Raw genomic sequence first — 16,558 nt, 5'->3', positions numbered from 1 at the left:
AGGAGCACCATCTTCAGAACTTTTCTAGGAATCGATTGGTCCTAACGCCTTCTTGTGCTGCTGCAGGACCCATCAACATTGACTTCCAAGAACCCCCTCCCAGAGTTCCTTTAACAAGGAGCTTTCAATAATGTCATTTGGCTGCATTTGGATTAATGAGGACCTGGGTTCAAGCACTATCTGATATATACTTTCGGTGTCAACCTGGGCAAGTCACTAAACTTTTTAGTGCCCCAGGAAATTCCCTAAATTAGAGAGAGTTGCCAGCCACCACTAGTAGAGGAAAATTCCATATCTTAGGCTAGCGAATTACAGTGCAACATATTATTATTTGTTGTTCAGTCATTTTAGCCATGTCAGACTCTTTTTGATCCCATTTGGAGTTTTCTTGACAAAGATACTGGAGTGGTATGGCATTTCCTTCTCCATCTCATTTGACAGATTCGAGAAAACTGAGGTAGTCATACTTTCTTATTAATGGATGAATGGCAACTTGGAAAGTCTTTAGTGTAGTGCCTCAGGGCTCTGTTTGTCCTGGAGTTGTCTTTGCTTAAGGAGGGGAAATTTTAAAAATAGTTGTATGTCCTGCCTATTAGTGGACTCCACCTTGGTCCCCAAAGCCTGGTACCCATATGGAAGAATTCCTATTTAGTCTAGTCTCTCACAACTTCTTCAAGCTCCCCTCCTTGTTAAACACTTCTACCTACACTCCTATCCTTTCTGTGTCTTTTCTGTTCCTGAAAAATTACTTTCAATATTATTTGATCCTATGAATTACAGTGTATACCTTTGAACATTCAGATTTAGAGAAAAGATGGGAATCAAATGCTTTCAAGTCTCTTTACCTGAGAAGCACCTTTGGTCTTTTCAAGGTCATCACCACTTCTCATGCTATATCTTGGAATAGCCATCCCATTTACTCTTGCTTAGTTATATCACTGATTTGACTTCATCCTTTGGAGACAGATGTCTCTATCTAAAACTCAAGTTCACCTCAGCTTGATCTAAAAGGCCAAAGACATTGAACTCTGTTCTAGGTGATCTATTCAGTGAGTAGTTTTCAAAATTAAGATCTAGCAATGACCTTTAACATAGCCTGAGGCTGACAGGGAGTCAGGGTGATGTTCCTGGAAACAAAGAGGGTATGGATGAGCATGTAGCTTTCTATGAGTTATATCTGGCAACAGAATGACTCCAAATGAATGAATGTTTCAGAGAAGAGTTTGTACTTTGTGAGAAGTAACTGGTCGGGGTGAGGGGCTATGATTGATGTGTGTTGGGGGAAGCAAAGTTATTTTGTGGGTGTTTGGGAGGAGACAAGTACTAACAAGAAAGGGAAGAATCTCAGAATTCCAGAGTAGGAAGGTACTCTCCGAAACGATCTAGTCAAACTTGACTAAGAATCTTCTCTACGAAATCACCAAGTAGTCAATCTAGACATTTCAGAAAGACCTTCTATGATGTGGAACCCTCTACCTCCCAAAGCAACTTCCTTCCCCTCTTGGCCAGCTATATCTGCTGGGAAACTTTTCTTCACACCCTTCAAAGCTAAATCTGCCTCTCTGTAACTTCTACTCATTGCTTCTAGTGACTCCCTCTTGGGTCAATTATAACAAGTCTAATCCTTGCACAAATCAACTCTTGGATTACTTGGATAGTTATCATTGTTGCCCTAAGTCTATTCTTCTCTAGGCTAAGCATTTGTAATTCCTCCAACCTATTCTATCACATGGGCTGAACGCTCATTACTATACCAGTTGTACTTTGAACACAAGCCCTTTGCAGCTTATTAATAGCCATCCTAAAACATGGTGCCCAGAGCCGAACACAATAATGCAGATGTGGTCTGAATGGGGCAGAGGCCAGAGGAGCTAATAACAGCAATAACAGCTAAGAGCTTTAAGGTTTGCAAAGCACTTTCTTTATCTGTAATATCTCATTTAATCCTTACAAGTACTTTGTAAGACAGATGCTCCTTATTGCTTCTTAGCAGATATGATGACCGTCTTAATTCAGGCTAAATTGGCATTAGATTTTTTTGGCTCCCATTTCAAACCACTATTGATAGTGAGCTTTCGATCCATTAAAATCTCTTGATCTTTTCTTTACAGAAAGCAATTGTTTCTAGCCACATTTCCCCTGACACAGTTGGAAAGTTGATTTTCAAAATCCAAGAGCAAGAATTCCAATGTTTATTAGATTTCATCTTATTAAATTCCAACTTGCTGTTAGTATTTTGAGATCTTTTTCAGCTTTGAGTTATCTGCAAATTGTATAAGAATGTTGTAATAATTCTAAGTGGTATTTATATAGTGCTTTAAAGTTTGCAGAATACTTTATCTAGATTATCTCATTTGAGCCTTACATAATTTCCCCATTTTGCAGATGATTTTTTTTTTTTTTGCTAAGAGATTCAATGGTTTAACTGGTATCCGAAGAGAGAGCTGAAGCAAGGGTTCTAAATCCAAGTCAAGGGCTTGGACACTGCACCACACTGTCTATGTCTTCATCCACATCATTGATAAAAATAGTAAATGCACAGACCTAAGAGTGCATTTCTGAAGATACTTCTCGCTTTTTTTTTTTTGGAGGGCAATTGGGGTTAAGTGACTTGCCCAAAGTCACATGGCTAGTAAGTGTGTCAAGTGTCTGAGGTCAAATTTGAACTCAGATCCTCCTGACTCCAGGGCCAGTGCTCTATTCACTTGGACACCTAGCTGCCCTGTGAAAATACTTCTCTAGAGACCTTCCTCCAAGCTGGTACTAATGAAGGATGGAAAGGAAAAAGAGATGAGAGAAGCACTAAGGAGAGTAAAAGTTGGAGTTGAGAGGGAAAAGGAAGGTTTTGCTTTTAAATAAATAATCAATAAGCATTTATTAAGGACCTAAGATGTTCTAGGCACAGTGCTAGGAGCTGGGATGTGAAACAGTGCCTACCCCCAAGAAGTTTACAATCCAGTGAGAGGAGACAACATAAGTAAATAGACAATAAATATCAGGTAAATTTGAGGAGAAGGCATTAGTAGGTGGGTGGGATCACAAAAGGCTTCATGTAGAGGTGAATAGATCCTGAGCTAAGCTAGAGATTGCAACCATGGAGAAAAGGAGGGCAGTGTATACCAGGCATGGAAAAGGGAAAGTGTCATGTTTGAGAAGTAGCAAAAAAGGCCAGTTTGATTGGACTGTGGTATGTTTGAAATAAATAACATGTAATTAGGTAGGTTGGGCCAGGATGTGAAAGGCTCTGTAAACAGAGGAGTATATATACTGCTGGCTGATTTGGGGAGGGAGGAAGAAAAATTTGGAAATCAAGATCTTATGAAAATGAATGTTGAAAACATAAAAAAAATACAGAAAAAATCCCAGAGGAGTTGATATTTGAGTCTGCAAGCAACATGGAGCTATTCTAGTTTTTTCAAGTGACCCTTTCCAATTCTAATTCTGACTTTTGCTTTCAGAAAATCACTTTAAAAACTGAAGGATACAAAGAGATTTTTAAAAATGGGAAAGGACCTATTTGTACAAAAATATTTATAGCAACTCTTTTTGTGGTAGCAAAAATTTGGAAATTTAGGGGATGCCCATCAATTAGGGAATGGCTAAACAAGGTGTGGTAGGTGATTATAATGGTATACTCTTGTGCCATAAGAAATGACGAGCAGAATGGTTTCAGGAAACTCTGGAAAGACTTACATGATGAACTGATGCAAATTGAAGTGAACCAACCTAGAAGAACATTGTACACATGATCAACTGTGAATGACTCAGCAATTCTCAGCAATACAATGATCCAAGACAATTCTAAAAGACTCATGATTATCCACCTTGAGAGAAAGAACTGATGGAGTCTGAAAGCAGATTGAAGCATACTACTTTTCAATTTATTTTTGTGGGTTTTTTTTAGCCTGTGTTTTCTTTTATAACATAACTATGTTATTATATTTTACATGATTGCACATCAAATTCTATCAAATTGTTTACTGTTTTAGAGAGGGGATATGGGAGAGAAGAAAAGAATTTAGACCTCAAAATTTGAAAAATATTAAATTGTTTTACATGTAATTAGCAAAAATAAAATATTATTAAAATGGGGGGATAGTTCAGAAGTGGGGAGAGATTTAAGAGGAATACTGGGGAAAAGACTATAACATAATCATTTATTATGGAAATGTTTATCTTGGAGAGGAGAGGGATTAGTTGACCAACAGTTATCTTCAATCAGAGTTGTCAAGTAGGATAAAGATTAGATCTATTCTGCTTGACCCAGAGGGTAGAATTAGAAGCAATGATGGATGTTGGTGGGGAGGTAGACATGCTTAAAATGAGGAAATCCTTCCAAACATTTTAAGACATTCAAAAGTGGAGTAGAATCCCTTAAGGGATTGTGAGTCTCTGGAGGATGTCAACTGAAGGTTAGATGACCACTTGTTGGGGATTACTTAGAGAAGGCTCTTTTAATATTAAAAAACAAAACAAAATACTCATCCCTTACTGTGTGCAATACATTGTCCTAGACACTAGGGGAGACAAACAAAATTTGTAACTATGATCTCTTCTTTCAAGGAATTTATAATCTAGTAGGTTTTGTTATAAAGTATTTGATTTGGTAGTAGAGAGTGATTTCTCACTGAATGCACTGCAGAGGAATTGGGACAGCTGGGCTTTAAAAGATAGGTAGGATTTGGACAAAGAAAAATGAGAAGCAGCTTGGCCAATGGTAAGCAAAATAGGCAGCTACCTAGCTAGAGTGAAACTCATAGAAGGTACAATGAGGTCAATTTTCTAATATAACTTAGTTTTGGCGCTAGGAAATTTTGATCTCCATTCAAAGTAGGTGTTTATTTTGTGACAAGTAAAGAAAACTGCATGTGTTCCATTCAGTGAAACCTCAAAGCCTTCAGTGATTTGGAAGCACAAAGAGAACAAGATTTAAAAATGGAGTTGGGGCAGTGGAATTTAAAAACGTTATTTAGGGATGTACTATAAATGATCTGCTTCCACTGGTGAAGAAGGTCTTCTAAGTGAGGTAGTACAATTCTCTATCCCTGGTTCTATTATCAATATAGTGAAGGTCTTTCCCAATAGCCAGATCCAAAAAAAACCAGACCCATGTTTCTATCATGATTCTATTTCAGGGGGTCTTCACTTGGAGTCTTCAGATTCTCAAAGGGTCTATGGATAGATTTCAGGGAGCTTGTGAACTTGGAGGGGAAAAAATTACACCTTTATTTTCACTAATCTCTAACTAAGTTTATCATTTCCTTCAATTACTTAAAAGCAATATTCTGAGAAGGGGGCCATATGCTTCATTCAGCAGGTTGACAAAGGTCCATGACACCAAAAAGGTTAAGAATGCCTGTTCTATTTATTCTCTTTCTCAGAAATGGAGCTTCAGTTCATGATCTTTAGATTAACAAAACTGAATGAGACTGAAGCAGGAGAATGGCCGTCTAGAATTATTTAGAGGGGAAAAGAAAACCGAAAAATTCATAGCAAGGTATTTTGGAGTGTTAATAAAAGGAATACACCTGGATCCAGAGGAAATGTCCTGAACTTCCTGAGCTCTTCTGACTTCAGTTCCCTGGTCCATTATGAGATTTTCTAGGCTAAGAGCCTCCAGCTACCTCTTGACTACAAAGGAGAATAGTATCCTCTATCTCAGGAAATCTACCAATCTACGTTTCAAATTTGTGCCAATGGACATTCTGAATCCAACTTTTTCCTCTACTTTTCCAATCCCAGGCTATTCCATCCTACAGACTGTTCAGTACAGGAATAGTTTTCCAGCTCAGGGAGACCAACAGAGCAGACCAGAAAGCCCTACATTCCCAACCCATGCTGAACCATGGAGGAGGATTATAATTGGGACTCATCACCATATAATTACTTAGCTAACTAATTTTTCCCAACTTCGTTCTAAGAAAACCATATCTAACCTCTCTGAGGTTCCTTTCAACATGTCCCTATGTTCGGTTGAAAGGAAATGAACATTTATTAAGCGACTATATTTCAGGCACTATATTTTTACAAACATTTCTTCATTTGATCCTTACAATAACCCTGGGAAGTGGGTGATATTACTTCCATTTTACAGGTGAGGAAACTGAGGCAGATACAGGTTTAAGTGACTTGCCCAGGGTCACACAGCTAGATCATAGGATCTAATGTTTATTATAAATCATGTTTAAGATCATACAATCACAGACAGAGCTGGAAGGGACATTAGCCTCAGCATCTCACCACTCTTTTACACATAACTATCGTTCAGTATCCCGACCTCCTGGGTAAGGCCAAGGGGCCCTACTTACAGGCAAGTTAGTAGCAGAGCCTGAATTTGAAGCAAGGCCCCTTCTGTTATACTAGGTTGCCTCCCAGGGTCCTCAAAAGCCAGAATAACTCAGACACACACCTACACATGTCACCCCTAGAGTTCTCCAAAGCCGACTGTCTTCACTCCTTTTAAACCCTTACCAGCCCAATGGACATGCGGAGATGCTTCCACTGAGCCCAGCTTAGCAGCCCAGGAAGGTGGTCCTCTTTTGCTTCCTCCTCTCTTCCCTTCCCCCTCCCTCCCACCTATAACCTGAGCCTAGGTCGCTCAGTCCTAGCCGTCCGCGGTCCTGGTAGATCCGGGGGAGAAAAGTGGGACAGGCGCCAGCCCCCTCCCCCAGCCTTTTTCCAGCGGCCTTTACACCTGCGTCCCCAACTCGGTGCTCACCCTTGTGCCAGGTCCCCAGCGCCTCTCCTTACTGCTGAGAACCCCCTGCTGTCCCCATGCCCGGTACACATACTCAAGGAGCATGGGTTAGGGGCTAGCGGAAGGGGATCGCGAGCTGGTGGCCCAGGAGAGGTGGCCTCGCTGCGGCCCGCAGATGGTCACCCTGCCGCGCCCCACGCTGACCAACCCGGGTTAAATTCGACACCCCAGGTTCAAAGGGCTAGTCCCTCAGGCCCCAGCCCTGCTCGGCTTTGATGTGCTGATGGGGCCTGGAAGGTGCTATTTCACACCTCCAGGCTCCGGATAAAGCGGACTGCGAGCCCCACTGGCTCCTCAGACGTCCCCAGTCTCCGCCATGGCCCACTCCCCGGCTTCGCTCCTCAGCTCAGACTCCTGGCTCCTTCCGCAAGGCTGGGGTTGGGGGGCTGCGCCCTCACTTCAGCCGCTGCCGTCGGAAGGAGACTGCAGCTGCTCTCCAGCCTCCTCGTCGGACTCCTGGGGCCTCTCCCCCCCGGGACCCCAAGAGCGCTTCCACCCAGCTGGCCACACTCCCAAGCCGCCCAGCACCAGGACAGGGACCGGGCGGCGAGCTGGAAGGGGTCGCCTGGGCAGTGGGCAGCGGCAGAGCGCCAGCGAGCGGGAGAAGTTGCGGATGCGCAACCTGTCCCGGGCGCTGCATGACCTGCGGCGCTACCTGCCACCTTCCGTGGCACCCGCTGGCCAGAGCCTGACCAAGATCGAGACTCTTCGCCTGGCTATTCGCTACATTGGCCACCTGTCGGCCCTGTTGGGGCTCAGTGAGGAGAGCTTGAGGCACCGGGGGAGCGAGGCTGCACCCCGGGGCTGCCCGCTCTGCCCCAATGGACTGGGCTGCTGTTCCGAATGGACCGATCGCCTCAGCCCAGTCTCCCCGGTCCCTGAGGCCAGTTCTCCCCAGCTCCCAGATGGCTGGGAGTCCCCATCTTCCTGCCCGGCGGTCCCACCCCCGCTCGAGAGATGTGGGGGGCAGATCCTTGATGCTGATACTTTGCTCTTAGAAGAGCAGGTGGCAAATCTGGACTCGTCCTCGGTGCGTATCTCTTTCCCGCCTTTTCCCTACTCTCGGGCTCCTTGGTCACCTCCAGCTAGTCCTCCTCCTTTCCCCTCCCCTCCTTCTGCCCGGAGTAGATATGGCTTGTGCTAGTTATTCGCTTCGGCTTCGAAGTTCTTCTGCTGACTCCCAGAGTCCTGTGTGGCTCCGGCTACTTAACTAGTCCAAAGTGGAAACTGAGCAAGGGCTAGGAACCAGCCTGAGGGGAGGGGAAAAGAGGATAGGCGAGGACTGCTATCCTGTGTCAGACCTTGGCCAGGGTGTAAAATTCAGGACTTCCTGAATTCTCTCTTTTTCACTGAGTAAAGTCTAGCCTCGTTCATCTCATCCCTGCTGGTTTCCCTTAGCCCCGAAGTGTATTTGACCTCACCAAAGGTGCACTGCAAGAAAGTGGGGAGGGAAAAGGGAAAAGGAGACAGAAAAAAGGACTCAGTGGTCAGAGGTTTCCTCAATGTGGTATCCCATTAGTGGTTTTTACTATCACCCAAGGACTCCCTGCCTATATCCCTATCTCCTGCACCCTCCTGCAGAGGGAGGCGCCGGTGACCCCGGGGAGGTGGCGCCCGAGGGTACTAAATTTCTGACCAAGATGCCCCCCCACCTTCTGTTCCCTACAGATCTTTCCTGGAGATGTGCTATCCTTGCTGGAGACCTGGATGCCTCTCCTACCGCAGGAGTGACAAGGCTCTCTAAAGATCAGAGCTCGAGAGGGAAGTTCAGCCCCACTGACGACGAAGCCCAACCCTTCACTGCCTTCTACCGCCAGGCGAAAGCGGCTGACCCACCTCCTCCAAGTCAACATTCTTCAGAATCAGAACCAAGGAGCTGGACTTGAGAAAACTAAGATCAAGGCTGGGGATGGAGCGAGAAGTCAGGGGCAAGATCCTGGTTAAAGACTCTAGGCTGCCTTTAATTTGAACTGAGTTCACTTATATTTGGGTTTCAGTATGGAGCTAAGGCTTCCTTTTGGCTCCAGTCCTCCCATCATTGGGAAACCAGGTGCTACCCACCCAGGTGTGATCTTGAAATACCGCCTAGGAAAAAGACTATACGCATTTCCCCAGGAACAGGGATTAGAACTGGGAGGGATTAACTGGCACATGGGATGGAGAAGGAAGAATCGAGGAGTTGTCGCCTCTGTATTTATTTATTTGTAAATAATAAATCATCTGCTTTTGAATGCTGTAAATGGAGAGTTCCTTTTGCCTCAGGTAAAGGCATACATTCTTTATCTAAGGCCCTTTTTGCAGTCTTTCTGAGTCTTCTGTTGTGTGTGTGTGTGTGTGTGTGTGTGTGTGTGTGTGTGTGTGTGTGGACAACAATGACCCCTCTTTCCGAAGAGCTTTTCCTCTTTTGCACCTTCATATCAGAGAGGGAGAATATCTGTGGGGGTGTTACCCTCTCCAATCATCTACCACTCCTGGTCAAAGTTTAAAGGGTGGTTCTCACCCTAGTCAGTTGAGGGGGGTTTGCACAGAGTAGGGAATTCAATTCAATTCAGAAAAATCAGTAGTCCTTACCCTCCAGGAGTTTACATACTACTGAATGTAATAATTTCATTTAATATATACAGTATTTCATTTAGTAAGGTAATTTCTTCTTGATTAAAAAAAGTATATGTACCTTTCTACCTATTAAGAACTTCTCTCCATCACTCTGGGATAGATGATTATTAAATGTTTGTTGTTTGGATGAATAAATGAATGATGTGCATCTAAAGAAAACCAAAGGGACTTGTCGGAAAATCGGTTCCAGAAATGCTTCCTTCTACAAAATCAACCTAAGGGCTTTGAAGCAGACAGAGGGAAGTCCTGGACTTGGTATCCATGGAATACTCCAGACCTTCATTTGAGCTTAAGGGGTGGAGATGTGGAGAAACAGCAGGCCAGGGATGCCCTTGGTTCAGTATATAGGGTGGGAGTGGGATTGTTAGGACAGCTCCCTGAGGAAGCTCAAGGAACAGTGGTTAGAGTGCTGGGCTTGGAGTCAAGAATACTGGAGTTCAAATCCAGCCTCAGACACATACTAGCTGAGTGACCCCTAAGCAAGTCACTTAAGTTCTGTTTGCTTCATTTTCTTCAATTGTAAAATGGGGATAGTAATAGCACTTACCTCACAGGATTGCTGTGAAGATCATATGAGATAATATTTGTAAAAAAAAAAAAAGTGCTTAGCATAGTGATTGGCAAATAGTAGGCATTATGTAAATCCTCATTGCCTTTCTCCCCTTCTTGAGGGCAGGGATAATTTCATTTTTTGTCTTTGTTTCACAAGCTCTTGAAGACATTAGGAGTTAATGTTTATTGTACTTAGCTGCTGAATGAAGTTTACAAAGGTTAAAGGCTCATATATATAAGTCTATAACCCTGAACACTAAGCTGGCACCAAGGACTCAAAGGGATAGGACTGCCATTTCGACACAGATTTATGTGGTTTTCCCAAGGACATCTTAGATCAGCTTTAATATATTGTTCTCTTCATTGTCACTTATTTCCTTTTTTAATGGCTGCTTCCTTCCTTCCTTCTTCCTTCCTTCCTTTTCTCCCTCCTTCCTTCCTCCTTCTACTCTTTCTGTTTTGTTGAGGGCACCATTATCCTTCTAGTAGCTCAGGGTCACAACCTTGGAGTCATGAACTTTATCCCTCCCATTCTTCCTCCTAGCCTCACACTCCTCCTCATAGCCAATCAGCTGGCACTTCTTGTTGAGTCTACCTCCTCATGTCTGGCATCCGTCCCCCTCTCTCCAATCTCATCCTATTTCAGGCCCATATCATCTCTCCACTGGACTATTGCTGTTGTCTTCTTAGGTCTCTCCCCTCTCCGATTCATTTCTTCACACAGATGCCAAAATGTTATCTTTAATTACAGGTGTCATCATCTTACTCCCTTTGCTCAAAAAGCTCCAGTGACCTCTAGGATCAAATGCAAGTACATCTTTTTCATATTTGAAGACCTTCATAGTCTGGCTCTCCCTTACCTTGCCTCATGTTAGGGTCTACTCTTAACTACTCTATGGGCAGTTGCCTACTGGCCAGTATCACAGGTGCAAGACACTCTAATGTGTGAACTATCGAATAAGAAACCTAGAATGAATGTTAATATTGTCACTACACCTATAGCATGTTTTTTAATTTGGAGACTTGTTCATGAGAGTTGAGTTAAATCAGGTCATGAACATGAAACTTTGGCAGCTTCATATATGAGCTCATGACCACCTGTGCAGGGGAGTTTCTCAGAAGCCTAGCCAAGACACTAAAAAGCAGGCTCCTATCTCTATGAGAACAAAGTCCAAAATTAACCATGGGATGATCTCTCCTTTTCCTTACCTCCCTTTTTTGCCCTAACAACTAATTACAATGCTCAAACATCCCAAAGAACAGAACTGAAAGCAGATGTAACAGATAACACCTTGCTTCCCTACCAGTCACCCCCCTGGAGCCTCCCCAGATCTGAGGGGCATCTCTAAATGCTCACTACAGAGAGCACTTCTGTATGAAAGGGGAGAACTGGGAAGTTACACCTAGACAGCAATTTGGATGAAGATTTAAAAGACCCCTTCTTTTTCCAGATGAGTGTAAAAAAAAGTCCTTTAATAAACCTTATTTATGGTTTCTATAAATATATATATAAATCTTGTGACTGGCTTTTCTCCCTTTTCCCTCTCTCATGTGGATGCTGATTTAATTCATCAACCAATCAATCAACATACATTTATTAAGTGTATATTACATGCCAGGCACTGAGCTAGGCACTGGAAATGCACAGATAAATATTCCTTGCCCTCAAGGGAAGGAGGACACAATATGTAATTATTAAATATAATATTACATATATACACATGTGTATACATACACATACATACATATATACATACATACATGTGGGGGCAGTTAGATAGCAAAATAGAGTGCCAGGCCTGGAGTCGGGAAGTATCATCTTCCTGATTTCAAATCTGGCCTCAGATACCTGCTAGCTATGTGACCCTGTTTGCCTCAGTTTCTTCATCTGTCAAATGAGCTGGAGAAGGAAATGGCAAACCGCTCCAGTATCTTTGCCAAGAAAACCCCAAATGAGGTCATGAAGAGTTGGACATGACCAAAACAACTGAATAACAACAATCTAAAGTGTGTATGTATGTATGCATGTATATATATGTATGTGTGTGTATATATACATACACATACACACACATATATGTTATATAAATCTAGGAAGAGGAATAGGATAAAAAAATAGGAGGGGGGGGACAACAATAGGGAATAGCTTCCTGTATCAGGTGATGCTTGAACAGTTTTGAAGGAAAAAAGATTCTAAGAGGCAGAGGCAAGATGCAAGTACATTCCAGGAGGGGAGATGAGAGGTGGACATATATGTGAAAAGCAACAAAAAGACCAGGTAGGATGAACTGTGCAATGCAGGAATGGGAATAATATATAATAGGGTTGTAAAGTCAAGTCACCAACAAGCATTTTGCAATGCCGAGACTTTCTAGTAGCCATTCACACAATATAGGGGTAAGGGAAGCAATGACAATCAGGTCAGGAGCTTTGAGCCCACTGACTGGTAGCTGAGACCTAGGCTCCTATACAAGGAGACCAGGAGAGCTGGTTCTCATCACTTAGTTGGGAACCAGAGTTTAAAAAGCAGAACCTGAATCAGGTGAAATTCAGAAATGTCAGTGGCTGCTGAAAAGGTCATTCTAAAACCTTCTGCCCCCCTTCCACTCTCATCACACGCCCCTTCTCTCTATACATACACATACATATATGTGTATATGTATGTATGTATCCCCTACTTTCCTGTGCTTATAGTCACAGACAGCTTCTATGTTAATCCCTTTTGTAACTTGTAGCAGCAGGTGGTACAAAAGACGGTTCCCCAGTCACCCCGAAGAGGTGAAAGGATAAGCAAGAAGAGGTCTGAAGGTGATTGAGAGAAGTTCCATGGGAGTACAGCCCTTGACATGCTCTTTGTAATTTTACTTACTTACTATGTTTAAAAAGGCAAATGGCCACAACAAAGTTGCTTTTAGATACAGAGCAGGTATATAGAGAAGGAAATTTCCAGCAGGATTGAGAGCAAGGTTGGGGTGGGCCATAGTGATTATTTTAAGTTCTATCTTAGGGTCATTCAGAACCAGGCCAGCAAGACTTTCTTTCCTTCTGGGTCTTTTTAAAGTCTGAGGCTGTTTGCACATGAACATAGAGAGAATCTTTGTACCAACAGCTGCCTCCAGCCCCCCAAGTTGGAATAGAGGGCAAAATTTTAAACTACATTCCATCAGTGGGTCAGTAAAGTAATACCTGGTCTTTCTGAGAGCTGAAGGCAGAACAGAAATTGATATGCGCTGCTTACACTAGTTCTGTATTTCAGGGTTATCTGGGACAACTAGGTGTACACTCAGTCTGCACGTATAGGCTTGAGTTTGACCTTTATTTTCTTCAACATTGAGTTTGGCCTCCTTAAGGATTATAAGATTTACAACTGAAAGGAACCCTAAAGACCACTTGGTGAAGAGATACTTTTTTTTTTTTGCATCCCCTCAATTTCCAATTCTTGGCCAAAAAGAGCTGCTATAAATATTTTTGTATGTGGGTCCTTTTCCCATTTGTATGATCTCTTTGGGATATACATAGTAGTGTCATTGTTGGATCAAAGGATCAAACAATTTGGTTGCCCTTTGGGCATGACTCCAAATTGCTCTCCAGAATGGTTGGATCAGTTTACAACTCCACCAACAATGCATTAGTATCTCAATTTTCCCATATCTTCCAACTTTTATCATTTTCCTTTTCTGTCATATTAGCCAATCTGATAGGTGTGAAGTGATACTTCAGAGTTTTCATTTGCATTTCTCTAATTAGTAGTGATTTAGAGAGTTTTTTTTATATGACTATTGATAGCTTCATTTTCTTCATCTGAAAATTTCCTGTTCATATCCTTTGACCATGTATCAGTTGGGGAAGTCATCATAATATTTTAGAAACCCATTCACAGACCTGAATGGTTGGATTGGTTCACAACTCCACCAACAATGCATTAGTGCCAAACCTAATTTTCAAGAGATGCTGATTGGGCAATGATTCCTAGGTTCTCTGGGTATAGCCAGCTAGACCCCAGGCATCAAAATAAACCATCTCTGTGGGCTTATTTCTTAAAGTCCTTGTCTTTGTTACCCCCACATATTTCTATCTATGTCCCCATTGAAATTGTGTATAGCGGACATAATTTGGGTAGTGTATCACTAATGATGACTTTCACACAAGAAGTAGACAAGGTATCCTCTAGGCCATGTTTGATCAGAAAAGGAAATGGCCCAGTCATGTAGCAAGAACAAATGATAACAAATAGCCCCAAGGTTTCACTGGTATATAGATAGAATGCTACAATCTAGAGGGAGGCCTCCAGCACACTGAGTAGCCTTATAGGAGATGGAACTAGAATCTGGCGTGATGAGAAGGTTGTGATCTGTACCACAGGAATGGAAGTACCCACATCCATGAGAAGAACATAGATTCACTGACACATGTAGATTAAAGTGGGGAGGGGAGAGAAGGAGTAGGTAAGAAACCAAAGATAAGTATTATATCCATGGTTACTTAAGTGCATTAGAGAGTTGTAGAATGAAGTCTTCTAAGAGAGTTGAGAAAAAAAGGTTGCACTCCCCAGAGGGGTTCAAGGAGGGCTTCGCAGAGTACGAATTACGTGAGTTGGGGTTGGAAGGCAGGTAGGAATTCAAGAGGCCAAGAGGAGATGGAAGAGAGAATGGATCAAACTCATGTTCTTCCAGTTACGACAACACAGCAACAAGCTTGGTGATAGATATTCTACTGTCACAGGAAGGGCCCCTCACCCACTGGGTGTTGCCCTTGGAAATGCAGGGAGCCTTCTCAGGGGAGGCCCTCTTTTCCAGAGGATGGAGTGAAGGTGCCCCACGGGGAAGCACATTTGGCTTCATCACACTGTGGAAGCCAATTGTAATATAGTGCTCAAGCAGGAAAGGGCTCTAGTCCAGTCTAGTTTCAATAGTTCTCTATATCCAGAAGGTCCTGCTGGAGCCCAGACTTATGGATGGCATCCTCCCACATTTGACAAAAATATATGGTGTGTATGGCTGCTGTATACAAATGAGGAATGTTTCCTGAGCTCTAGCAGGAAGAGGGCGTGGGAGAAGGCTTACTTCCCAGCCCAATCTCTCTCAGCTCTGGACTACAGCTGGCTATGGAACTGGAGAACTGTCTGGGCCATGTTATTAGCATGGAGGTGCTAATGGAGATTCACACCAAGGTGCTAATAAACAATCACCTCCTCTTTTCCCTTCACCCAGGGCCTCAGAGAGGGGGGAGGAATCCATTGCATGGAAGGGGGTGCAGGCTAAAGAAGCCCCAGTTACCTGTGAAATGACTTGCTAATAACTTTAATTCCTTCATTCTAGGAGCAAAACCTTTGACATACAAATGTTTTTGCCCTGGCCAGCCCCAGTGTTAGGCTTTTCTGTTCTTCCTTGCACTGGAGTCAGTTAGGGCCCTGCCTTCCCAGCAGGTGGGAGAGTAGCAGGATGAGGATGGGGAAAAGCTAGTGACTGAGAATCAGAGAACAGAATGGCATTAGGGCCAGCTCACTACCCCCACTACCCAAACTTCCTCTCTCTGACCCAGACAGGTCCTACTCTATTTTCGAAGTCTCTTATACTACTTTCTTACTCTGTGTTCCCTTTTGGGAAATCACCTCCAGTCACAGATTATTAAAAAAGTGGAGGCCATCTATCTAATCTCCATCTCAAAGTTCCTCAATGCCATCCTTCATTCTTTGCTCCTTTGCTATAGTCTTGGAGGAAGAGCTGGCCCATCTTCCCAAGGTCAGCCCTTTTACTTGTATTCTTGCCCTCATCCTTTCCATCACTTTTGGGAGCTTGCCTGCCTTCCCTTTTACTAATCTTCAGTCTTTCCCCAGAGGTTCCTTTCCAGTTGCCTCTTCCATCCTGAAAAATAAAACAAAAAACCTTTTGACTTGACCCTTCTATCTTGTCAAGCTACTGTCACAGAATTATGGAATCATAGAATTTGAAAGTTGGGAAGGGACTTCGGCCATTATCTAGTCCAAGTCACATCCCAAAGCAGTGACTTCCAAATTTTTTGATCACATAAAAAAATTTTTGAGCATGCAATTCCAATGTGTCTATTCACTTATTTGTAAATTATGTACATGAACTTCTGAACTAATAATTATGTCATTAGAAAACATATATGAGACAGAAATTTCAAAAGGATGATGTAAAGATGAAGTAATATTTGGTCTTAGGCCTGCACTTTAGGAAAATCAATTTGGCAGCCATGTGGAGGATCTCAGGGAGAAGGAAGAGACTTGAGACCGGAGACTAATTAGGAGATCATTGAAATTATCCCGGTAAGAAGTGAGGCAAGTCTGAAATACAGCGGTAGCTGTGTGAGTAGAGGGAAGACAGATGCTGAGAGCAGACAGAAACCACAGGCATTGACAACTTATTGACTATGTGAGGCGAGTGATAATGAGAAGTTGAGGATGAGGCTGAGATTGTGAACCTGACTGGAAGAATGGTGATAGATTTGACAGAAATGAGGAAGCTCCAGAGAGGGGCGGGGGAGGTTTGGAGGGTAAAGATAATGTAATGAGATCTGAGATGCGGATCAAAAACAGTCCCCCCCTACTCATCTTGCAAGACCCACTCAGTTCTGTTCAAAAGGAAGGGTGTTGTTATTGTTCACTGCTGC

The sequence above is a fragment of the Petaurus breviceps genome, unplaced genomic scaffold (assembly GCF_028583685.1).
Source record: "Petaurus breviceps papuanus isolate PSGF00001 unplaced genomic scaffold, PetGlider_PUasm1.0 37, whole genome shotgun sequence".
NCBI classification, from domain to species: domain Eukaryota; kingdom Metazoa; phylum Chordata; class Mammalia; order Diprotodontia; family Petauridae; genus Petaurus; species Petaurus breviceps.
The sequence above is the reverse complement of the archived record's forward strand: the minus strand, read 5'-3'. Positions refer to the sequence as shown.